The 26,743-nt window shown below is 39.2% G+C and overlaps 1 protein-coding gene across 6 annotated transcripts in view; it reads left to right on the forward strand.

The window, feature by feature from the left end:
• Window positions 1-26,743, forward strand: part of FKBP5 (FKBP prolyl isomerase 5) — a 160,196-nt gene that overhangs the window by 42,685 nt on the left and 90,768 nt on the right. The window contains exon 2 of one of the 6 annotated variants that reach the window (XM_065542943.2): window positions 4,325-4,442. The exons of 4 other annotated variants lie outside the window; for them this stretch is intronic. The gene's annotated coding sequence lies outside the window, so the exon portion shown is untranslated. Of the gene's footprint in view, window positions 1-4,324; window positions 4,443-14,572; window positions 14,696-26,743 lie in introns of all 6 variants that reach the window. One more of the 6 variants, XM_065542944.2, reaches the window with a different exon arrangement.

A 26,743-nucleotide genomic window follows, 5' to 3' on the forward strand; every position in this document is an offset into this window, starting at 1 on the left:
TTGTAGTTGTTTGGAGTTGCTGTCATTTTTGTGATCAAAATCAAGGCTTAATCAAGGCTGTTTTTCTTCTTAGAAAATTTCTAGGTGGCGAAGTGCAGTGACTCACGCCTGTAATGCCAGCACTTTGGGAGGACAAGGCGGGTGGATTGCTTGAGCCTAGGAGCTCAAGACCAGCCTGGGAAATGTGGTGAAACCCCCTCTCTACAAAAATACAAAAATTTCCCAGCACTTTGGGAGGCCGAGGCGGGCGGATCACAAGGTCAGGAGATCTAGACCACAGTGAAACCCCGTCTCTACTAAAAATACAAAAAATTAGCCGGGCGCGGTGGCGGGCTCCTGTAGTCCCAGCTACTCAGGAGGCTGAGGCAGGAGAATGGCGGGAACCCGGGAGGCGGAGCTTGCAGTGAGCCGAGATCGCGCCACTGCACTCCAGCCTGGGCAGCAGCGTGAGACTCCGTCTCAAAAAAAAAAAAAAAAAAAAAAAAAAAAATACAAAAATTAGCCAGGTGTGGTGGAGTGCACCTGAAGTCCCAGCTATTTGGGAGGGTGAGATGGGAGCATCACTTGAGCCTGGGAGGTTGAGGCTGCAGTGAGCCGTGATTAAGCCATTGTACTCCAGCCTGGGCAACAGAATGAGATTCTACCTTTAAAAAAAAAAAAAAAAGTACAATTACTGGAAAAATGAAAATGATGTATTTTCAAAGTGAAATAATGGGTTAAGTAAACAGTCACACATCTGTGAAAGCTAAGAAATGTCCAAATTCTTTATTTTATTATTATTATTTTTTGAGACAGGGTCTTGCTCTGTTGCTCAGGCTGGCATGCAGCGGCACAGTCTCAGCTCACTGCAACCTCCGTCAGTTCAAGTGATTCTTCCTGCCTCAGCCTCCTGAGTAGCGGGGATTACAGGTGCGTGCCACCACGCCCAGCTACTTTTTGTATTTTTGGTAGAGATGAGGTTTTGCCATGTTGGCCAGGGCCAGGCTGGTCTTGAACTCCTGATCTCAGGTGATCTGCCCGCCTTGACCTCCCAAAGTGCTGGGATTACAGGTGTGACCCACCACACCCAGCCTAGGAATGGCGAAATTCTAATAATGTTTTTTAAGATTAAAAATGTAGGCCAGGCCAGGAGGTCAAGAGTTGGAGGCCAGCCTGGCCAACATGGCAAAACCCCATCTCTACTAAAAAAAAAAAAAAATTTGCCACTCATGGCAGTGCATGCCCTTAGTCCCAGCTACTCAAGAGGCTGAGGCAGGTGAATTACTTGAACCTGGGAGGTGGAGGTTGGAATGAGCTGAGATTGCACCTCTACACTCCAGCTTGGGCAACACAGTGAGACTCCATCTCAATTTAAAAAAAAAAGTTATATATATGTATATATACCAGGCATGATGTCTCACACCTGTAATCTCAGCACCTCAACACTTTGGGCAGGCAAAGCGGGAGGGTTGCTTGAACCCAGGAGTTGAAGACCAGCCTGGGCAACATAGTAAGACCCCATTTCTACAAAAAATACAAAGTTCTCTAGGTGTGGTAGCTTGTGTCTGATCCCAGCACTTTGGGGAGGTATATATATATATATATACACACATATATATATACACATACACACACACACCTTTTTTTTTTTTTTAAAAGAAAGAGCTTGGGATATGTATTTTTATACTTTTTTTAAGGAAGATTGGGAGAGAGATATATATACACATACATACTTGTAAAGAGATTGGGTTATGTATGTTTTTAAACTTTTTTTAAAGAAATTGGGATATATGTGTGTATATATATATACACACACGCACACACATATAGCTTTTTTTTTTTTTTTTTTTTTTTTAAGAAGAGATTGTGTCTTGCTCTGTCACCCAGGCTGAAGTGTGGTGGCTAATTGCAGCCTTAACACAAACTCCTGGGCTCAAGCGATCCTCTTTTCTCAGCCTCCCAAAGTGCTGGGATCCCAGGCTCAAGCCACCATGCCTGGCTTAAAAATGTACGTTTGAATTGTATCTTTTTGAAATTGTTCATTTTTGGGAAAGAAGAATAAGAGATGAAGAAAAATCAGACTGGAAGAGGGTTGTTTTTTCCCTTTTGTAGTTGCAAATCCTAAATGGGCAGTGGTAAATTTCTAGAATCATTTGTAGCATTCTGTTTTAATCTTGGCAATTTAAAGATGTTATAAATGAGTGGTCCCCAGAAAATGGTCCTTTCATTGTCAAAAGCAGGGTTGCAAATTTCAGATTGATCTTTTCAAAAGTTAGATTTGTACTTGTTTCTCAGTGTTCCTATCTCTGAAAACTAAAGAACTTCCTCCATTGTTAGCTGAAAATTGCACAGTGAATTTGAAAGTCAAGATGTCCCAGGCACAGACATAGTGCTGCGATAGGTTACTTTTTGGAATGGAGAAGACATCCTAGAGATTGAGTCTGCATCAGAATATATTCTGAATGAGCATGGAATGTTCTTTACCCATGTTAGATATTAACCAATTAAGTTTTTCCATGTTTAACTTTTTTAAAAAAGCAAGACAATAAAAACAGTCTTGTAATCTGAACACATATTTTGGGTTTTGTTGGTTAGCATAAAAATTATTACCTAGTGGATGGTAACACTGTGTTGAAATTCTAGCTTGGAGGAGATGTTTGCTACAAGAGAAAAGGTGTTTCACTGAAACGTAACATGGCAATTTACAGGGAGAGATACTTGTTTCTCTTTTGAATTATTGTTAGGTTAAAACATAAACTTAGAAAAATTGAGATGCTCATCTTTCCCATCTTAGATTTACTTTCACTATGAACTTTATAAATTCTTTTTTTTGAGACGGAGTCTCACTCTGTCGCCCAGACTGGAGTGCAGTGGCATGATCAGAATTATTCAAGCTTATGTGTATGTGTGTATTACACATATGTTACACATATGTATAAATATCAAATATCTTTTTTACATTATATATAACAGTATATATAGTTGCTGTATGTTTTATGTGTATGTAGCAGTATCTATACTGCCTCATTTCCTAGGCATATTTATATGCAAAACTTTTTTTCAGTGAAATCTTATTGTACCAAGAGGAATAAGTGTATGTCCACAAAAAGACTGGGTCATAGCAGCTTTTTTCACAGTAGGAATAAACTAGTGATTCACATAGCAACATAGATGAATCTCAGAAATACTGTTCATAGCAAAAAGAACCTCGGCACAGATGAGTATGTGTAAGTGTTTATGATGCCATTTATGAAAAATACAAGAACAGGCAAAACTAAGGTATGGTGATAGAAATCAGGACAGTGGTTGCCTCTGGGTAGGGGTTGTGGTTGACTGGAAAGGAGCACAAGGAAACTTTCTGACATGATGGAAATATTCTGTAGCTTGACTTGGGTGATGGTAATTCAATTATATACTTTTTTGGTAACTTTGTTTTCATATAATTTTTAACTTACAGAAAAGTTGCAAGACTGGTATAAAGAACTTCCATATACCTTTATCCAGTTTTGTCAATTGTTATATACATTACTCAAACATACTGATTCAAACAAGATTTTATAGTACATAAATTTTACTTTAATAAAGGAAAGAAAGCTAAAAAAATTTGTTGAAAATGAGGATGATCTTGTTATCTAAAAAACATGAAATACCTCACTTAGGAATTAACCAGTGGTTTAATAATGATGAGAAAAATAATCGTTGACTATCTTTTGTCTTCATGTAAATGTATACTGCTTTTCACTAAAGACTCATGACATGTTTCTGTTAGAAGAAACAGGATCCTCGAAATGATTCAAGGTAGAACTGCCTGCAAGGAAAACCTGCTTTATTTTGTTATCCTACACATGTCACCTAGGGAATGCGACAAACCCAGCAATAACTTTCTGGGAATTGGAAGTTGTGACTGTTTCTGTTAAAAGAGTTGTATACCTACAGTGTGCTAGCTGTTGCACAGACATGAACAGTTTTTACTACCCTAGAACTTAACCAAAGAAGAGGAGGCATACAAATCTGGTTGTTGTTTTTGGGTGGTGCTATTTTTCATAGGCAGGAAAGACATTGGTGTTCGTAAACTATTCTTGATCATTGGTAAGTGGTAAATCTAAGTGGTGAATCTGTCACTGTCTACTAGTTTTAATGTTCCTACAGCCTCAATAGTATGATTTGATTTAGATTAAATCAACTTAAATCATAGCTTAACCAATAATGACTAAAAAAATTCAACTTTCCCATTCTGCTTATTATTTTATATAATTTTTAGTATGTGTTCATAACAATTTAGTATTAGGCATAATTAATGGATATTGGTTCTTTTTTTTTTTTTTTTTTTTTTCTTTTGAAACAGGGTCTAATTCTGTTGCCCAGTCTGGAGTACAGTAGTGTGATCATAGCTTACTGCAGTCTGGAACTCCTGGGCTCAAATGATTCTCCTGCCTCAGCCTCCTGAGTGGCTGGTACTATAGGTATGCACCACCATGTCTGGCTAGTTAAAGAAAAATTGTAGAGACGGAGTTTTGCTGGTTGCTCAGGCTGGTCTTGAACTCCTGGCCTCAAGTGATCCTCCCGCCTTGGCCTCCCAAAGTGTTAGGACTGCAGGTATGAGCCACTATGCCTGGCCTGTTTCAGTTTTTTTAATCTTTTTTTTTTTCCATCTACATCAGAAAGTTGTTTATTTGGTTATATAGTAGAGTAGAAGATGTTTGAAGTAACTGGTGGGCTAACCAGATGCTTCAACAAATTGATCATTGATATTCAAGATAAACATTTATTTTGCCTTTACTCATGAAAATAATAAAGTTATATGCCCTATATATTTTTATTTATAAGTTTTTAAATTTAATATATTTTTTATTTCAATAGCTTTTGGAGTACAAGTGGTTTTTGGTTACATGGATGAATTATATCATGGTGAATTCTGAGATTTTAGTGCATCTGTTACCTGAGTAATACACATTTTACCCAATATGTAGTTTTTTATCCCTTTCCCCTGCCCTCTTCTGAGTTTCCAGAGTCCATTATATCACTCTGTATGCCAGTTGTACTCATAGTGTATCTCCTCACTCATATAGGTAAGAACATACAGTGTTTGGTTTTCCATTCCTGAGTTAGTTCACTTAGAATAATGGCCTCCAGCTGTATCAACACTGTTGTAAAAGACATGATTTCATTCCTTTTTATGGCTGAGTAGTATTCCATTGTGTATGTATACCACGTTTTCTTTACTCATTTAACCTATATATTTTTCAACAAAAACATAATTCTTTGAAGATTGACATGTCTGATATCAGTCAACATGGATAAAAGGACTAACTTCTTCCATGTAATAAACATGTTCATGTTTCTCTGAAATGACAGACTAGGCCTTTTCCCCTTTTATGGTCCATTTCACTATGGTGTTTAATTGATCTATCAAGAATGAAGAAAACATTTGAAAAGTATCTGCCAGAATTTTGTTTAGAATGGTCAGCCTTACCTGAAGATAGGATTTAAAAAGTATCTGTAAGTAGACCTTGTTAGACTTTTTATTATGAAAGTTGCACACATACACAGAACTGTAGAGAATTGTCTAATGAAGTTCCATATACCCCACTCCAGATTCTTTAATGAACCTCCATGTACCCATTCCCCAGATTCGTTAATTACTGACATTTTGGTTATTTTTATTTTATATATGTGTGTGTGTGTGTGTGTGTATATATATATATATATTTTTTTTTTTTTTTTTTCTGCGACGGAATCTCACTCTGTTTCCCAGGCTGGAGTGCAGTGGCCGAATCTCAGCTCACTGCAAGCTCCGCCTCCCAGGTTTACGCCATTCTCCTGCCTCAGCCTCCCGAGTAGCTGGGACTACAGAAGCCCGCCACCTCGCCCGGCTAGTTTTTTGTATTTTTTTTTTTAGTAGAGACGGGGTTTCACCGTGTTAACCAGGATAGTCTTGATCTCTTGACCTCGTGATCCGCCCGTCTTGGCCTCCCAAAGTACTGGGATTACAGGCTTGAGCCACCGCGCCCAGCCTATTTTATATATTTTTTTGAAACAGGGTCCTACTTGTTGCTCAGGTTGAAGTGCAGTGGTAAAATCATAGCACGCTGCAGCCTTGACCTCCTAAGCACAGTCCTCTCACCTCAGCCTCCACAGTAGCTGAGACTGCAGGCATGCATCACCATGACCGGCTAATTTTGAAGTTTTTTTGTAGAGCCAGAGTCTCACTGTATTGCCCAGGCTGGTCTTAAAATCCTGGGCTCAAGCTGTCCTCTTGTCTTGGCCTCCCAGAGTGTTGGGATTACAAGCGTGAGCCACTGTGTCCAGTCATGTGCTATTTTAAACTGTTAAATTCTCACAGAGATCATAAAACAGTGGTAGTATTGGTGTACCCATTTTTTCTGAGTTTTTGCCCAAAATTTTGTTATAAGTAGAGAAACGTAAAAAACATTGTGTTTTAGCTCAGAGATTGACTTTGGACAAATGGTAATTATGAAACTGTTTTTGTCTTTAGCTTCTTTTTGTCAATTCATAGCCTGGAAAAGATAAAGAAAGATTAATTTTTATGCTTTTCATTAGAATAAATCAGTTTAAGTACTTGTATCTGTAGAATAAGGTACTGTTTATCTGGAAAGTTAGGTTAGTGTAATATCTTAGGAATGCAATTGTCTAAATGTTCTTCTGTTGCCTTTTCTTTCTCTAAAACCTTAATCATTGTAGTGCTTTAACTGCCACCCCTTTTTTAGGCCCCAAACCTACATCACTGTCTAACCTTGAGGTCTAAATATTTATTCACCTATGTCTTGAAATGAAATGCATTTAAATACCATCTCTGTAGCAGCTGTATGCCAACATGACCCCTCCCCACTCCCTCTAGCCAAAACACTTATCTTCCCGACTTCCCTCTTTAGCTGTTAATGACTCCATTATTCTTATTGGTCATTTTGACTTTTCCTTCTTAAACTCAGTGAGTCACTAAATTCTTTTGTTTCTAACTTATGTCTCTTTATCTTTTTGTCCTTTTGATTTTCACTACACTTGTCCTAATTTGGTTAAAGCAGGATGTTATCCTGAATCTATAATGAACTTCATACATATCAAAATTAAGATATGCCCCCGATGTAAAATAGGACGTTTTCTTCCCTTCCAGAGAAGGCCTCAGTGTGGGGGCACATGCCTGTAGTCCCAGCTACTCGAGAGGTTGACGTGGGAGGGTCACTTGAACGCAGGAGGTTGAGGCTGCAATGAGCCGTGATCGCGCCACTGCACTCCAGTCTGGATGACAGAGAGAGCCTCTGTTTTAAAAAATCAAATTACAAAAAAAAAAAAAAAAAAGGCTTCAGTCAGCCTTTAGGCAGACACATCATTTTTAAGGACTAGGTAATAATTATATTTAAACCAAGGTGATATGGAAGATTGCCAAATCACTCAGCTCAAATAACCTGGTGAATAGTGGTGACTGGCAATGCCCATGATTTTTCAAGGAGTTTGAGCAGCAGACTTTCTTAGACCACAGATTGCGGCCCAGGATGACTTCCTCCCAGCCCAGAATATCTGCAAGTGCTTTGTAGTAGGGGAAATGCTGAACTGAGTATATATAACACATTTTCAGGACTTTCTAATGTTTTTATGGGAGAAAGTACAGGTCTTTGGTTTTACTTGAAGACTCTTTTCTTATCCCATGTCTCATATTTCCTGACCAAGATAGTGCCCTTTAAAAATCCACCTTTTCTGGGCTGGGTGCGGTGGCTAACACCTGTAATCCCAGCACTTTGGGAGGCCGAGGCGGGCGGATCACGAGGTCAGGAGATCGAGACCATCCTGGCTAACACGGTGAAACCCTGTCTCTACTAAAAATACAAAAAAATTAGCTGGCTGTGTTGGCAGGCACCTATAGTCCCAGCTACTTGGGAGGTTGAGGCAGAAGAATGGTGTGAACCTGGGAGGCAGAGCTAGTAGTGAACTGAGATTGCACCATTGCACTCCAGCCTGGGCTACAGAGTGAGACTCCGTCTTAAAAAAAAAAAAAAAAATCCACCTTTGCTGAAAATGACATGACACTCTATTTCATTACTCTGCCTTCTCTTTGCAGGCTTCTGGAATTGGTTTGTCAGAAAGAGAGGAGCTTGAGCTTAGTTGGGAGGAGATAAAATAGAAATGAGATTTTAAGTGATCTCCTTTGTTCTTCCCACTAGCAGTTGTCTAGCTTCCAGGGGTCTTGGGCCTGATTCCTTTCCAGATGGTCAGCAGTTTTGACTTGTTTTTGGTCAGTTTATGGAGATTTCTTTCTTATTTCTGCCCTTTGGGGAAATGTTAAAATTTCCTCCTGGTACGAACCAAGACCCAGTTTAAGTAATTACTGACTTTGGGGATAAGAGAATGAAATACTATATTACCCTGGATAATTCAGAGTATCTGATTATTTTCTTCTGGCGGAACTACAGATAATATAGGGATTTGGAAATGCTTATGCAGAAATTAATTTAATGATTATTAAGGGTGGAAAAAGGAGAAAAATAAACCATCCCTAGGAAGCCTGGTATGGTAGGAATAGACACTGGAATGAGATTCAGGACTGTTGCCACTAAATTGCTGTATGATCTTGGGCGTGTTAAAATTACGTAACCATTCCGAGCCTTTATTTATAAAATGAGCGGGTTGGATTTTAGGTAGTGTCTTAAGGACCCTCTGCAGTTCTGAAATTCTAAGACGAGTGGTTTCTCAGGAAAAAAACTCCTAATTTATAATATGTTCCTAGTTAATGATTTTTCAGGGGCTGTTTCACATACATATTTTTTTGTTTCCATTAGCAGTTAGGAAAAGAAATAATTAAAGGAGTCAGCATTTGTAAAGTGGATTTAGATTTATCTATGTTTCTCCACTGAATTTATCCTGGACCCTTACTTTCACCTTCTATTAATATTGGTATCCACTTTCCTGCTTTTCTTGCCTTTTCTTTTTCTATTTGCTTTACAGTATGATGTCAAATCCCTCTTTTCTCTTCTTGCTGCTGCTTTTTTCCAGCTATCCTTTATTACTCATATTTCATTATGACTGGAATTTATCAGATAGATCCTTGAATCTAAGCTATTACTGATTTAATCCAGGTGTCCCAATAGTTGTTAGGATTAATAGGACCCTTCTACTGTGTTACACAGCATTTGGAGAGATGAGTCCTAGGGTTAGAGGGGGTGGGCAAGCCTGAGGGTAGAAGGAATGGTGTAAAAGAGAATTCCAAGGATTGTTTTGATTTTGCCCCTAAAATATAAGTTAAAGTCCTAAGTTTTGATGATGATGACTTTTGTAATGATAAAAGTTTGATCCTGAAGTCATAATGGACTGTGAGTTTCTTGAAGGCAGAGCTGAACTTCTAATTCTAAATCCACAGCATTCAGTAATGCTAAAGTATTGCTGCTGCTAAGTGCAAGTTGAATTGAATTGTTAGGATTGATGCTTTCTTCCCTCGAGGTGTTATGTGGTAGGCTGGGGATTAAGAGTATGGTATAGACTCTTTTTTTTTTTTTGAGATGGAGTGTTTCTCTGTCACGCAGGCTGGAGTGCAGTGGTGTGATCTTGGCTTAGTGCAACCTCTGCCTCCCAGGTTCAAGCAGTTCTTTTGCCTCAGCCTCCTGAGTAGCTGGGATTATAGGCACGTGCCACCATGCCCGGCTAATTTTTGTATTTTTAGTAGAGACGGGGTTTCACCATGTTGGTCAGGCTGGTCTCAAACTCCTGACTTTGTGATCCGCCTGCCTCGGCCTCCCAAAGTGCTGGGATTACAGGCTTGAGCCACCAGCCTATAGTATGGTATAGACTCCTATAAGACTTCAGTGAATCTTATCACTACCACTTTGTGATATGGGATAAAATACTTATTTTCTCCAAGTCTCAGTTTCCTCATCTATAACATGCGAGAGAGACAAAAATGAGCACTTATCTCAAGGTTGTTGTGAGGATTAAATGAGACAATACGTGTAAAGCGCTTAGCTCAGCTCCTAGTATGTCTTCAGTAAATATTAAATACTATTGTAGTTTCATTAATAAGTACTGCTCTGTTGCAGATATTGATTAAGTTCTGGTAGGTTCTAAGTAGGGTTAACAAAATGAACAGGACATGATCCTGCTCTCAGAAAAGACAGAACATACATGCAAAAGATAATTAACAACCTAGATCCAATGGTAAGTGGCAAAGGAGTGGTTTACTTAAGGGTTCAAGAGGCAGGAATAATTGCTCAGCAAATGAGAACTTTAGGAAGGTGACAGAGCTTGATCTCAGCTTTGAAGGACTAATTAGCAAGTTGACAGTCTCCTTGGAGCCAGACTGCTTGTGTTTGAATCCTAGTTCTGCTACTGTGTCATCTTAAGCAAGTGATATGATCTCACTCCTAGGATTGTTGAGAGAATTAAATGAGTTAATACATGTAAAACACTTAGAATAGTTCTGCAAACATTGTTAGGGCTTGATAAATTATTATTAATAAGTTGAGAGAAGGGAGAATGCATTTCAGATAGAACATTGAGTAATAATGGAGGGTTTGTTTGAAATGATGAAGCCAAATTGGCCAGAGGGATAGCTTGTGGGAAAATAGTGGATGAATACGTCGGGGCAGAGTTATGAATGATTAAGCCAAGAAGTGTGACATCTTTTCCATACGTGCTGAGGGAACTTGGAAAGATTCTTGGGTTATTTGTCAACTCTTATGTGTTACAGATAATTTCTAAGTCTGTATCTCCAGCATCTCTACCTTTCTTGATTTCAAAATAACTGAAACTTCTATTCAAGCTAATGTTGATAGTAAAGCTCATAATCTTCTAAATTGAGCCATTATGCTTCTTTATTTGTTCATTTATTTTTGTAAATGTGTTTGCCTTTCTCTGTTTCTCCGTATTCTAGTTGTTTACATAATCCTTACTTCTTTTCTTCAAAGTTTAGTGGGTTTCTGCTAGTGTTTCTTCTCTGTCCTCAAAACCCCAGTCTAGATCCTAAATCATCAAGCCATGAAGTGGAAAGGACTGAAGAGAGGGAGAAGGGGAAGAAGGAAGGGAACTATCCTCTAGTCCAGCCATCTTGTTTTACAGATGAGGAAATTGAGGTTCAGAGGAAGTAGAGACACATGCTCAAGATCCACAGCTAATGAATGAGCAGGGCTGCCCCTTTCAGGGCTAGACGAAGGCTGTTTTTTTACTATCATCTCAGTGTGATTCTCAGCCATCTGGGTGGGAATTATACTAGTACAATAAATAAATTTTTTGTTACTACTATTAAGCACCAAGACAAAAAATAATTTTACTACCAGAAACTGTAAGATAATAATTTAACCTTATTAATAAGCCCATGATTGTATTCCTCAGATGAGCCTCACTATTCTTAATGCTTAAAACCAAGACTCAAAAATCTGCTTTGAAAAGAAGAGGGTTTCTTGCTTTCATTTTTGGAGTTGTAAATTATAAATATAATAGTATTATAAACATAAATAGTATTCTCAAAAGAGTGGACTTTTGTTCCTTTTTCTTTTTTTTTTTTTTTGAGACAGGGTCTTGTTCTGTTGCCCAGGCTGGAGTGCAGTGGCACAATCAAAGTTCCTTCCCAGGCTCAAGCGTTTTTCCCACCTCAGCCTCCCAAGTAGTTGGGACTAAAGGTGCACACCACTGCACCTGGCTAATTTTTAAATTTTCTATAGAGTTGGAGTCTCACTCTGTTGCCCAGGCTGGTCTCAAACTCCTGGCCTCAAGTGATCTGCCTGCCCTGGCCTCCCAAAGTGCTGGGATTACAGGCAGGAGCCACTACACCCAGCCAGTCTCTCAGATTTTAATATATGCCACACACAACACATAATGGTATGTTATGTATTCAAGCATTTTCTTCTACATTGTTTTTCTACCTAGATGTAATGTGATAGAATGTATATATAAAGCCCTAAGCTTAGTGTCTGGTCATACCAGTTGCTCAATAAATACCATCTTCCCTTTTTACAGGGCTGGTAATTTTTTCTCATATATATTAATTCCCAATCACCAATTCACTATCATGTCACTTCCTTTTCTTCCCTCGAAGCGTATGTTTAAATACATTTGCCCTCTCTGCATTTTGAACATTTGCATATTGCCCAGGCTGAAGTGTAGTGGCACGATCTCGGCTCACTGCAAGCTCCGCCTCTCGGGTTCATGCCATTCTCCTGCCTCAGCCCACCAGTAGCAAGGACTACAGACGCCCGCCACTACGCCAGCTAATTTTTTGTATTTTTTTTTTTAGTACAGACGGGGTTTCACCGTGTTGGTCAGATGGTCTCGATCTCCTGACCTCGTGATCCACCCACCTTGGACTCCCAAAGTGCTGGGATTACAGGCGTGAGCCACCGTGCCCCGCCACAGATACTTTTTAGTTGCCATAAGCATAATCAAAATCATTTTGCAAATGGTAAACTTTTCATGTTCTGTATACTTTCCCATGATTAAAGAAGTAAAAATTGGCCTGGGTTACTAAAGATGTCCTAAACCTCTGCAATCTGCCACATTATTTCTAAAAAAAAAAAAAAAGAAAAGAAAAAAACAAGCTTCTGGACTAGATTGCTTTTTACTGAAATACTGATTTTTCTTCATTATTTTTAAACACTGTGAAGTTGAATTGTATAATTCACAAATGCCTGTACAAAACTTTTTTCCATGTCCTCAATACCTTGTATCAGATTATTTATTTATGTTTCTCATGGTTTAGTTTCTTTTTCTTGTCTTCATTTTTCTGAAGGTAAAAGGGGATTTTTTCACCCTTTTCTGATCTGTAACTTGTTTTGTATTTGGATGATTGCCCTTCACAACAAATTTTATCTTCTAATTATTCTATTAAGTGAGAAGATAGCGGCCGGGCGCGGTGGCTCACACCTGTAATCCCAGCGCTTTGGGAGGCTGAGGCCGGCGGATCACGAGGTCAGGAGATCGCGACCATCCTGGCTAACACAGTGAAACCTAGCCTCTACTAAAAATACAAAAAATTAGCTGGGCATGGTGGCGGGCGCCTGTAGTCCCAGCTTACTTGGAGGCTGAGGCAGGAGAATGGCGTGAACCCGGGAGGCGGAGCTTGCAGTGAGCCGAGAACGCGCCGCTGCACTCCAGCCTGGGCGACAGGGCGAGACTCCATCTCAAAAAAAAAGAAAAAGAAAAAGATAAATACTTCAAAATTAGATTTTAGGGTTCTTTTGAGGGCTGAGCTTGTGTGTGTGGGTTTCTCTTAGCCCCTTCATATAATGTGTTGGAACTTCTGTTTCTTTTTTTTAAATGTTTTCTTATGTTGAATTATTTTATTGCTGTTTGAAAAAAATTTGTTAAACTATGTTTATGGGTGTACTACCAATTTACATAGTAATACATTTTGCTGTTAACTTCATTCTTAGAATATGAAGTTTTTTGTAATTTAACTTCTTTAGGTATTTACCCTGCAATTCTGATAACTTGAGAGAGAGAGAGGGATAATTGACGTTTTCACTTTCATTTTATAGTTACGATTTGGCTACCTTGTTCCTTCCCTTTATTATTATTTTATTTGTGTCTCCTAAAAGTGGGGACCTTTAATATAATGGTAGGTGCTTTATAGGCTGTCTTTTCCGTTATAAAATATGTTCATTTCACTTTTCCATTTTTAATATGACTAGATTTTCTTTAATTCATTTTTTTATATATATATATATATATATATATATATTTTTTTTTTTTTTAGACGGAATCTCGCTCTGTCACCCAGGCTGGAGTGCAGTGGCCGGATCTCAGCTCACTGCAAGCTCTGCCTCCCGGGTTTACGCCATTCTCCTGCCTCAGCCTCCCGAGTAGCTGGGACTACCGGCGTCCGCCACCTCGCCCGGCTAGTTTTTTGTATTTTTTAGTAGAGACAGGGTTTCACCGTGTTAACCAGGATGGTCTCGATCTCCTGACCTCGTGATCCGCCCGTCTCGGCCTCCCAAAGTGCTGGGATTACAGGCTTGAGCCACCGCGCCCGGCCAATTCATGATACATTTTTTAAGATTTTGGCCAGATTTGTCATTTTGGATTGTAGTTTCTTTTAACCTAACTGTTTTTGTTTGTTTGTTTATTTATTTATTTTTTGAGACAGGGTTGCACTGTGTTACCCAGGCTGGAGTGCAGTGATGCTATCTCAGCTCACTGCATCCTCTGCCTCCCAGGCTCAAGCAATCCTTCCACCTCAGCCACCCAAGTAGGTGGGACTACAGGTGCACACCACCATGCCCAACTAACTTTTCTATTTTTTGTGGAGACAGAGTTTGGTTTTACCATTTTGCCCAGGCTGGTCTCAAACTCCTGGGCTCAGTGGATCGTCTCACTTTGGCCTGGGAAGGTGCTGGGATTACAGGCATGAACCACTGCAGCTGGCTTATTAATTTCATTAATACCTTGCTTTTATCTCCATTCAACAAACTTTGGTATTACCATATATGAAATATTTTCGTGTGTATGTGTGCGTTTATATTTTTTAAATATGTGACTTTTTCCCCTTTTTCTTAGATTCCTAGACTGTTTCAATATTTTTTATACCTGTTGTCTACTCTGCAGCTAATGACACAGATAGCAGTATATGAGTTTTTCTTTTCTTTTCTTTTTTTAGACGGAGTCTCGCTTTGTTGCCCAGGCTGGAGTGCAGTGGCATGATCTTTTCTCACTGCAACCTCCACCTCCCAAGGTTCAAGCGATTCTTGTGCCTCAGCCTCCCGAGTAGCTGGGATTACAGGTGCCCACCAGTACATTCGGCTAATATTTTTTTGGATTTTTAGTAGAGACGGGGTTTCGCCATATTGGCCAGGCTGGTTTTGAACTCCTAACCTCAAGTGATCCACCCACCTCGGCCTCCCAAAGTGTTAGGATCACAGGCATGAGCCACTGTGCCTGCTGATAATTTAATACACTTTATGTAAGTTAATTTTTTATGATAGTTATCTAGCTTTGCCGGACCAATTTTGTCAGTAAATTTAAAACATTAAAAAATTTTCAATCCTCCTAATTCAGTGTCTCTAATTTAGTAATTTAAGTTTTGATCCTTGTTTCATTCTGTCATTCTTTTATTTAAAAAATTGTCATTGGCTTTTCTAAAAGTGAATCATGAATTGTGAAATAATTAACTTTAAAACAGCAAAGATACCTTTTAGAACCTCCATTTTTTATAAATTGCATTAACAAGTTATGCAGTGATGTGAAGATACAAACTAAGGTCATTAAGTTTTGCTTAATTTATAATTTATATTAACCTATTCATTGAAAAGGATTTGATAGTTTGTGATTAAAGCAAAACAGGCAAAGACCATTAAAAACAAAGACAGAAAATGAGCATAAATCACTTGAGAAATAATGAGCAGAATGAGGGAATGGGAAGAAATCTTTACACCAGTAATCTGAGGCAAGATAGTTTCTGTGTTTGAATATTAAATTTAGCTCTGAGCTTCCTGGCAAGCAAGAGAAAAAAGGAAACAGGGTGGGTTTTATAGTTATTGTCCAATAAAGAAAGCTTTTTCAGTTTTTCAGAAGAGAGAAACTTTTTCTGAGTCATAAGTTAGAAGAGGTTTGTTATGTGAATTCTTACATATGGAACATAATTTATATTTCCAATTTTGAAAATTATTGAATTTCTTCTGTTGCTCTCTTAGCCATCAGGTACCATTCTATGCAGTGTAATTATATTGGTCATATTAAGTTCATGTCCACTGTTGTCAAAAGTGGAAATACCATGGCTGGGGTGTGTTTATGTATTGCCTCTAGAGCTGTAGCCACTGACGAACAGGAAACTGAAAGCTAAAAGTTCAGGAAATGTATTGTATTTAGACTGTGGAAAAAATGTATATGATACTTTACTGAAAGCCGTGCTCTTTTGAAAACTGAAAAATTTATATATGTATTTAATTAGAGATGAATATTAAGGATTCTTATAATAATGCTGTCAGATGCTTAAATGTGATAATAGATACAATATGTGCATTGTAGGCCAGGAACATTGTGCAATGCTAGAAAAAAAGGCAACAGATTATTGTATGTATTCAGCTATATTCTTTCAAGAAACAAAACAGCTGGCACATCAATTGAATTCCTCAAGGATGTCTTATTTCCAGAGAATTCCAGAGTTTTAGTTTTAGCTTAGTTCCAAGGAAGAGGAGGTCCCTGTTTTACAGGATAGCCTATTTCAGTCTTAAGGAGTTCTAATGGTTAACTTCTGTTTTCATACACTGAATTTAACTTTGTTTTCCTGTGATTTATTATTATATTCTATAGCTTTCTTAGAGTTGAGAAGAAAATGATTAATTGATCACACTTTTTTTGGAAAGTTAATTGCATCTCAAATGTTTTCTTAGGTATTGTTGCATTTTAGGTTCCTTATAAAATCCTTCCTACAGGAGTCTTTAGTTTTGAAGTTATAAAAAAAATTGTCAGAGGAAATGTGACTAATGTATATGCCTGTTTGAGCTGCATTTTCTTACTGTTTCTATACTTAGTATTTTAACAGGATGTGATTATAAGAATTGAACATTCCAATTCTTTAAGACAATCATGAAGTTCTAATAGCTTCTTAGAAATGGAAATTGTGTCATTATATATTGTTGTGTTATTGTTGTGCATTTTAACAAAAGAAATTATAGTCACACAAAATATTTAGGGGCCACATTAAGTGAAAATTCCATTTATTACAAAGGTTTTTAAAAGGATTTTTAGGTGTATTGCATGTCACTTACTTATAATCAATTTAATAGTTTCATTAAAATTAGTCTCTTTTCAAGATTGATTTTGGTTTTGGTCTGTTAGGGTCGTGTGTTTACCCCTGAACTGTTGTGGTAACCAAAGGGATAAAAAGCACTGACGGACAAAAAATGGGCACTGGGCCTAGCCTAAGAGGTGAGGAGCAGGGCTTCCCAGAGGAAAGTCCCAGGATGCTGTTTCGCATAAAGGGGAATGGGCTCTGGGCTGACACAAGGAGTCTCAGCAAGGCCAGACCATAAAGGGCCAGGTATAGTGGGAAGAAGAGTTGGATTTTATGCAGTAGCTGATCTGTTGTTGCCATAGGGGATTCTTTTTGAATAATAACTGTTACTTTCTTACTGTGTTACATACTCATTGTAGAAAAATTAAATTAGTGAAGAAAATAAAATAAAAATGTCCTATAATTTTTTTCCCTTTTTGAATGTTCTTAGCTAATTTTTGAATGTTCTTCCCTTAAACTTCATTTAACATTTAGGTTACTTTCTTTTCAAAACAGAGTCTTACTCTGTCACCCAGGCAGGAGTGCAGTGGCGGGATCTCAGCTCACTGCAACATCTGCCTCCTGAGTTCAAGTGATTCTCCTGCCTCAGCCTCCTGAGTAGCTGGAATTACAGGCGCCCGCCACCATGCCTGACTGATTTTTATGTTTTTAGTAGAGATGGGGTTTCACCATGTTGGCCAGGCTGATCTCAAATTCTTGACCTCAGGTGATCCACCTGCCTCGGCCTCCCAAAGTGTTGGGATTATAGGCATGAGCCACTGTGCCCAGCCAACTAGGTTACTTCTTGTTTATTTGAAAGAGTGCTTGTTGAGTTGTTCTTTCCACAGATTATGCTTCTAATAACTTTAAAAATTAATTATGGAGGAAATGGGTTAATCATTTTAAGGATTCTTTTTTGTTGATATAATGATTCTATTAATTAATATTTGTCTTATGGGAGCCATAAGCATAATAGGCATAATGAGAGCACACACTTGTAAGTCAGAGTGGTTCTTACAGGGGAGACAGGAAAAATGGAGTCCAAAAGGCCTTTCTGTAAGTTCCTTGGGAGCAGGGACTAGGTCTTTCTTGTTCACCATTGTGTCAGGCACAATGCTTGACGCATAGTAAGTGTTCCATAAATAGTTGAATGAATGGATGAGTTTCTCATTAAGCACTTTTAGTAGCTCATATTTCTTGTACTATGGATAATCAAGTTCAATTATATTCATCTAAGGTTAAGAGCCTTTGCTGTACTCAGTTTTCTTTATTAATGTAAATTTAATAAACTGATTATTTTTTTAAAAGGCATGCATGTATGTATGCACACACACACACACACACAAAACAAGCGAAAATTTATTGTTTCTTCCCCTGAGCCCCATTCTCCAGAATTAGCTACTATTAATGGCTTACTATATTTTTTTCTAGGTATTTTCTCTTCATATACATTTTCTTTTCTTTTTTCATTTTCTTTTTCTTTTTCTTTGAGACAGAGTCTCGCTCTGTCTCCCAGGCTGGAGTGCAGTGGTGCGATCTCGGCTTACTGCAACCTCCGCCTCCTGAGTTCAAGGGATTCTCCTGCCTCAGCCTCCCGAGTAGCTGGGATTATAGGCGCCCGCCACCATGCCCAGCTAATTTTTGTATTTGTAGCAGAGACGGGGTTTCACTGTGTTGGCCAGGATGGTCTTGATCTCTTGACCTCGTGATCCATCTGCTTCAGCCTCCCAAAGTGTTGGGATTACAGGCGTGAGCCACCGCGCCCAGCCTTCATATACATTTTCTTTACACAAATAGAATATTTATATTCTGTTCTATAAATAGCTTTTTTTTCCCCCTTCATGGCATTCTTAAACTTTCCATATCAGTTTATTTGTAACTGTGTCTTAATTTTTAATTGTATAATATTCCATTGTAGAGATGTATAATAGAAGTCTATTAAGGAAATCCACTCCCTCCCCCCACCTTTTTTTAAAACTATAATAGTAGTGTTTCTGCATGTATTTTTGCTTGCTTCTGTGAGAATATCTGCAGGTTATTTCCTGGAAGTGGTATTGCTGGGCTAAAGGATATTTGCACATAAACTTTCAGTAGATATTGGGAAATTTGCCCTTAAAAATATTCTACTAATTTGTACTCTTACTAAAGATATGAAGTGTTATTTTTCTGATAACTGTACACACTTTCATTTTGTGGATTAGAAGGAATAAACTTCTGAAAATGAATCCTTGTCATGGTAACTTGAGATGTTCAGAAGATGATAGATTAGGTAATATATATGTTCCTTGGCTTATGGTGGTTTTACCTCCTGATAAACTCATTGTAAATAGAAAATATCACAAGTTGAAAATGCATTTAATGTACCTAACCTACTGAACATCATAACCTACCTTACACGTGCTCAGAACACTTAAAAATTAGCCTACAGTTGGGCAAAACCATCTAATAGAATGCCTATTTTATAATGTGTTGAATGTCTCACATAATTTATTGAAAACTGAAAGGGAAAAACAGAATAGTCGTGTGGGTGCTTGGAGTACTGTTTCTACTGAATGTGTATCGCCTTCTCACCATCATAAAGTTGAAACTCGTAACCCAAACCATAAGTTGGGGACTATCTATAGTTCCATTGCCTTATGTGATCTGTTGAAGTTAGGTGGAAGATGTTGTACTATGACCTCCACAGACCCATAGTGTGCTTTGTACAGATTCAGATGTGGAAGATCAGAATGTTGGGTTTCTAGGTTTTTATCTTTTTAGAATGTTTAAGATAAACATTTACAGCCGGTGCGGTGGCTGATGCTTATAATCCCAGCACTTTGGGAGGCTGAGGGGGACGGATCATGAAGTCAAGAGATTGAGACCATTCTGGCGAACATGGTGAAACCCCATCTCTACTAAAAATACAAAAAAAAATTAGCTGGGCATGGTGGCTCGCGCCTGTAGTCCCAGCTACTTGGGAGGCTGAGACAGGAGAATTGCTTGAACCTGGGAGGCGGAGGTTGCAGTAAGCTGAGGTTGCACCGCTGCACTCCAGCTTGGTGACAGAGCGAGACTCCTCTAAAAAAAAAAAAAGATGGGCGGGCGCGGTGGCTCAAGCCTGTAATCCCAGCACTTTGGGAGGCCAAGACGGGCGGATCACGAGGTCGGGAGATCGAGACCACCCTGGCTAACACGGTGAAACCCCGTCTCTACTAAAAAAATACAAAAAACTAGCCGGGCGAGGTGGCGAGCGCCTGTAGTCCCAGCTACTCGGGAGGCTGAGGCAGGAGAATGGCGTGAACCCGGGAGGCGGAGCTTGCAGTGAGCCGAGATCCGGCCACTGCACTCCAGCCTGGGAGACAGAGCGAGACTCCGTCTCAAAAAAAAAAAAAAAAAAAAAAAAGATGAACATTTACTAGTAACGTTCTAAAGGAGTGGAAGACCCTGAGTGCTGGTTTGAGAAGTTTAGATTTGTTGTGCTGGGGCACTATTTAAGGTCTGCAAATTAGTGAGTAATATGGTGGGTGTGCTGTCAGAAAGCCTTCACTAGCAGTGTATACAGAATGAGTGGGAGTGAGTGAGCCGTCTGGAGGTAGGCAGGTCCTCTGGAGAACTATAGTAATTCACGAAGGAAAGGAAGAAAACGCAAAATGTGGTGATAGCTATGGAGCCGAAAGTAAGATAAGAAACACAGTGAATAGTTGGCAGGTCCTATTGATTAAGTGGAGAAAAATTATACTGAAGTTGCAAACCTAGGAGAATGGCCAGATAATACAGATTATGAAGTAAATGGACAAGGGACCAATTTTGAAAAAGTTAATTTTCCTTAAAAACATCAGGAAATAAAAGGGTCCTGAAGTGAGAGAAATCAAAGATTGGAGAAGGAAAGAGGGAGAAATTATGCCACTTTTAATTTCAGCTACTACCTCTATTAGGATTTGGGAGTTATACTAATAGAGGTAGTAGTTGAAATTAAGAGTGGATGAGTTCTGGTATGAAGTGGTTGATGGGAACAGCTGTTGATTGAGAACTACATTTTAAGGAGAGGATATTGATAGTAATGGGAGATGGGATGAAAGAATGCCCAGGCAGAGAGGAAATTTAATAATTTCAGGAGTGGGGAAAGAATAAAGAGAAATGTTACTGCGGCCTACCTTTCATTCTTTTACTGTGCATATGATATTATATTTGCTGGATGTTTTCCTGTAGATACCACCTTGTTCTTCCTCCGGGAGTGGCATGTCAGAAAATTTTGATGATTATTTTAAAGATGTTGAGTTTTATTCCTGAAATTGAATGTGGTACCTGAAAAAGGGTCTTGGGAAAGTAGTTTTTGGTGTCATATGCTGTGTTCCTTTTAGTTCATAAAATATTTTCATCTTGTTTGAATATCTGTGGGTCTAAAAAAAAATGGCTAATTTTTGGGTAGGTAAAAGTCCAGATACTTTGTACATTTTAATTGATTATTTAAAAAATATTCCCGGCATTTAAAACCTGGCAAATACAAATTATAAGAATCACCATCTTTTTAGAAGGACATACTATGAATTCAGAGTTTTTGCTGGCTTAGTGCTTGTCAGCATGGAGCCTGTTCACAGGAAATGCTTTAGAATCAGAGTCAGGGACCTGTGACACTACGGGGGAGTCAGTATGTAAAATAGTTAGAGTGCAAGCTCCGGAGTCATTCTCCCTGGTTCCACTGTTCACTAGCAGTATATCCATGGATAGATTTACTGAGCTCGTCCCTTCGATTTGCTGTCCGGACGTGGCAGTAATAACAATCTCAATGTCACATTTTTATTGAAGGGATCCATCATAGAGCTTATATTCTAGTAAGGAGAAACAGGCAGTATACAAATACTATAAATACACTGGAGGAAAACATAGTGGGGCTGATTATAGTCGATTTTTGCTTTTTTATTTCTGGTAACAGTAAAAGCAACTCTGATGAGAAAAGGTTTGAACATGAAGGCAGACCTGAAGGGAGTAAGGGGCGAGCTCTGCAGCTATCCAGGGAAGAGTTCCAGGTAGAGGGGAGAGCAAGTGCAAAGGCCCTGAGGAAAGGGCACATGGGAGGAGGCAGCAAGAAGGCCACTGTAGCCAGAGCAGTGAGTGAGGGGAGAAGGAGAAATAATTTCAGAGATAGCCAATGATCAGCATATATAGGGTATTAAGCATAAGAAGGACTTTGGGTTTTACCTGTGTAAGATGGGAAACTATTGGAGTTCCAGAGTAATTTTTTTCTTAAAGCTAGTCTGCTTGTCACTTCTTTTCTTAAAAATGCCTCAGTTCCCTGTTGCCTTTGGAATAATGTTCACATACTTTATTTTGGCACACAAGGTCCTTCACAGTCAGGCCTCTGCCTGTTTATTTAGCATCATCTGCTTCTTTCCCACATGTACCCTTCACTTCAGCCAAATGGGATCACATGAAGCTCCCTGGATGGGTCATGATGCTTTGTGTCTTCGTGTCTTTCTGTACAGTTTGCCCTGTGAGAAGCCCTCCCCCTCAGCTCATATGGTCACTGGCTCTGTTTTAGACGGTCCTCTTTGTGCTCTTGCTCTCTCATCACTTCTGCCCCGAGCCACTTTGTACTTAAGCTGCTTAGGCTTGAAGCGTGCTGTGTTCTTTTACCAGCCTTGATTTTACTCTTGCCACACCCTTGCCGGTTGAAAGTATGCCCATCCTTTGAGGACCAGCTCAGACACTGCCATCTTCTGCCTCCTTTGGACCCTCAGAAACACTTTGTAGCTCTCTTCTACTTAATCATAATTATTTGGAATTAAAATGTTTCTTTGCCTTCACAAAAAATCCTTGGGCTAACTTATTTCAGTTTTCTGTGTAGCCTCTAGAAGAGGGTCTTACAGACATTTCATATTCAGTAGGTATTCATGGTGTGTAGGATTCACAGGATAATTAGAAAACTATTGGCTTTTAAACAACTAAGGGCCAAAAGCAGCAAAAATGAATGCACAGTTGAAATGAGATTCCTATTAACAAAACAAATTTACTGTAATTATGATAGCTAGGTAATCCTTGTTCTCTTATATATTTCTATATACTTACTAGTGGCACCAAATATTAGTATACCCAGTTTGAGATATAGTTTGTTGAAATATATTTGGACACAGCCAGGTGTGATGGCTCACACCTGTAATCCCAGCACTTTGGGAGGCTGAGGTGGGAGGATCACTTGAGCCCAGGAGTTCAGGAACAGCCTGGGCAACATAGTGCAACCTCGTCTCTACAAAAAAAAATAAAATAAAAAATTAACTGGGTGTGGTTGTGCATGTCTCTAATCCCAGCTACTCAGAAGGCTGAGGTGGGAGGATCATTTGAGCCTGGGAGATTGAGGCTGTAGTGAGCCTTGACTGTGACACTGTACTCCAGCCTGAGCAACAGAGCGAAACTCTGTCTCAAAAAAAAAAAAAAAATCAGACGTGTAAATGCTCATGGTTTCTGACGAGGTCATACCACTTCTGGAAATCTTCTCAAGAAAATAATACAAACTAGCCAGCCACAGTGGCTTTTGCATGTAAATCTCAGCAACTTAGGAGACTGAGGCAGGAGGATCACTTGAGCCCAAGAATTTGAGATCAGCCTGGGCAACATAGCAAGACCTTGTCTCTCTTAAAAAAAAAAAAAAATTAAAAAAAAGAGAAAGTAACACAAACTAAATGATAATTACAACATCTACTGCTACTAATGTTGAAAGTTTACCATGTAACAGGCACTGTAAAAAGTCCTTTATGTGCATTACTTTAGTCCTCACAATCCCAAGAGACGTTGGTAAATGATAGCCTTGTGTTTTAGACAGGGAAACCGTGGCACAGAGAAGGTGAGTGGCTTGCACAACACCATACCGCTGCCGTGTTGTCAAGCTGACATTCTCTCACTCAAGCAGACTGTGTTCAAGAAGCCATACTTTTTTTTTTTTTTTTTTGAGACGGAGTTTTGCTCTTGTTGCCCAGGCTGGAGTGTGCAATGGCTCGATCTCTGCTCACTGCAACTGCCACCCGGTTTCAAGAGATTCTCCTGCCTTAGCCTCCTGAGTAGCTGGGATTACAGACATCTGCCACCATGCCCAGCTAATTTTTGTATTTTTAGTAGAGACGGGGTTTCACCATGTTGGTCGGGCTAGTCTTGAACTCGTGACCTCAGGTGATCTGCCTGCTTCAGCCTCCCAAAGTGCCTGGGATCAGGCATGAGTCACCACGCCCAGCCAAGAAGCCATACTTTCAGTTACGTATGATAAAAGCTTAGGCACAAAAATGTTCATAGCAGTGTTACAGAGAGAATTTGCCTATTCTGAACCTTTCGTATAAATGGGATCGTATAATGTATGGCCTTTCATGATTGGCTGCTTTCAAGTGAAATTAATAGTTGTAAATATGCACCTAATAACAGAGCTTCAAGATATATGAATCAGAAACTGACAGAACTGAAAGGACAAATAGATCTAAAATTATAGTTGGAGATTTCAATACCTCGCCTCTCTCAATAATTGATAGAACAAGTAGACAAAAAATAATTTAGAAGATCTGAACTACATTATCAACTAACCTAATTGACATTTACATAGTATTCTACCCAATACAAGCAGAATACACATTCCTTTCAGTTACACACAGGACATTTACTAAGATAGATCGTATTTTTGTTCGCAAAATAGTGTCAGTGTTAGCCAGGTGCGGTGGCTCACGCCTGTAATCCCAGCACTTTAGAAGGCCGAGGCAGGCGGATCACCTGAGGTTGGGCGTTTGAGACCAGTCTGACCAACATGGAGAAACCCCGTCTCTACTAAAAATACAAAATCAGCTGGGCGTGGTGGTGCATGCCTATAATCCCAGCTACTTGGGAGGCTGAGGCAGGAGAATCGCTTGAACCTGGGAGACAGAGGTTGGGGTGAGCCGAGATTGCTTCATTGCACTCCAGCCTGGGCAACAAGAGCAAAACTTGGTCTCAAAAAAACCAAAAAACCGTCAATGCGTTTAAAGTGACTTAGATCATAAAGTACGTATGCTGACCAAAAGGGAATTAAAAGTCAATAACAGAAAGATACTTGGAAAATTACTAAATATTTAGAAACTAATATGTTCCTAAGAAGCCCACAGGTCAAAGAAGAATATCAAAGATGAATTTAGAAAGTATTTTGTACTTAATGAAAATCATATCAGAATATGTGGGTTGTGTTTAATTCTAATGTTACAGGAGAATTCATAGCTCTAAATGCCTGTATTGGGTAAGAAGTAAAATCACAAATCGGTGTTCTCAGCTTTCACCTTAAGAAATTAGAAAAAGAAGAGAAAATTAAACTCAAAGTAAACAGAGGAAAAGAGTTAAGGATAAAAGCCAAAATTAGTGGAATAGAAAAAAAGAAAACTGGTAAGACAAAGTCAGTGAAATCAAAAGCTGTTCTTTAACAACAATGAAATTAATAAAACTCTAACCTGACTAATCAGGAAACAGAGAGAAGATGTCAATTACCAATATCAAGAATGAAAGAATTGCTAACAAAGCTCAGATTCTATAATTATTAAAAGGATACATAAGAGAATAATATGAATTACTTTATAGCAATACATTAGACAGCTAGATGAAATGTGCAAATTCCTTGAAAGATACAAAATACCTAAGCTCACTGAAGAAGAAACAACCTGAAGGCCGGGGGCGATGGCTCAAGCCTCTAATCCCAGCACTTTGGGAGGCCGAGACGGGCGGATCACGAGGTCAGGAGATCGAGACCATCCTGGCTAACACAGTGAAACTCCGTCTCTACTAAAAAATACAAAAAACTAGCTGGGCGAGTTGGCGGGCACCTGTAGTCCCAGCTACTCGGGAGGCTGAGGCAGGAGAATGGCGTGAACCCGGGAGGCGGAGCTTGCAGTGAGCTGAGATCGCGCCACTGCACTCCAGCCTGGGCGACAGAGCGAGACTCCGTCTCAAAAAAAAACAAAACAAAACAAATAAACAACCTGAAAAGTCCTATATCTATGAAAGAAATTGAATTAGGCCGGGCGTGGTAGCTCACGCCTGTAATCCCAGCACTTTGGGAGGCTGAGGCGGGCGGATCACCTGAAGTTGGGAGTTCGAGACCAGCCTGACCAACATGGAGAAACCCTGTCTCTACTAAAAGTACAAAATTAGCTGAGTGTGGTGGCGTATGCCTGTAATCCCAGCTACTCCAGAGGCTGAGGCAGGAGAATCGCTTGAACCCAGGAGGCGGAGGTTGCAGTAAGCCAAGATTGCGCCACTGCACTCCAACCTAGGCAACAGGAGTGAAACTCAGTCTTGAAAAAAAAAAAAATTGAATTCCCACAAAGAAAACTGTAGGCCTACGTGGTATTCCTGATTCTACCAAACATTTTAGGAAGTCATAATACCAATTTTACACAAACTCCTCCATAAAATTGATAGAGACTGAATATTTCATAAGTCAGTCTGTGATACTGGTACTACCAAATGGCAAACTAGACAAATCTAATCTAACAAAATTAGACAAATCATTACAAGGAAAGAAAATTATAGATCAATATCCCTCATGAACATAGTTGCAATTTTTATTTATGTATTTATGTATTTATTTATCATTTATTTATTTATTTTTTCCTGCGTCTCGCTCTGTTGCCCAGGCTGGAGTGTGGTGGTGTGATCATGGCTCACTGCAACCTCCACCTCCTGGGCTCAAGCCGTCTTCTCACCTCAGCCTCCTGAGTAGCTGGGACTACAGTTGCGTGCCATCATGCTCAGCTAATTTTTTTATTTTTGGTAGAGATGGGGTTTTACTATGTTGCCCAGATTGGTCTCAAACTCCTGGGCTCAAGCAATCCCACCCGCCTTAGCCTCCCAAAATGCTGGGATTGCAAGTGTAAGCCACCGCACCCAGCAGCAAATTTTTAACAAAATTTTAGTAAATTGAATCCAATAACATATAAAAACAATAAAATACAATGACCAAATAGGGTTTATTCCAGGTATCCAAGGTTGGTTTAACATTTGAAAACCAATGTCATGTACCACATTAGCAACAGAAAGCACATGGTCAGCTCAATAGATGCAGAAAAAGCATTTAAC

Source organism: Macaca fascicularis, chromosome 4 (assembly GCF_037993035.2).
Source record: "Macaca fascicularis isolate 582-1 chromosome 4, T2T-MFA8v1.1".
Lineage (NCBI taxonomy): Eukaryota > Metazoa > Chordata > Mammalia > Primates > Cercopithecidae > Macaca > Macaca fascicularis.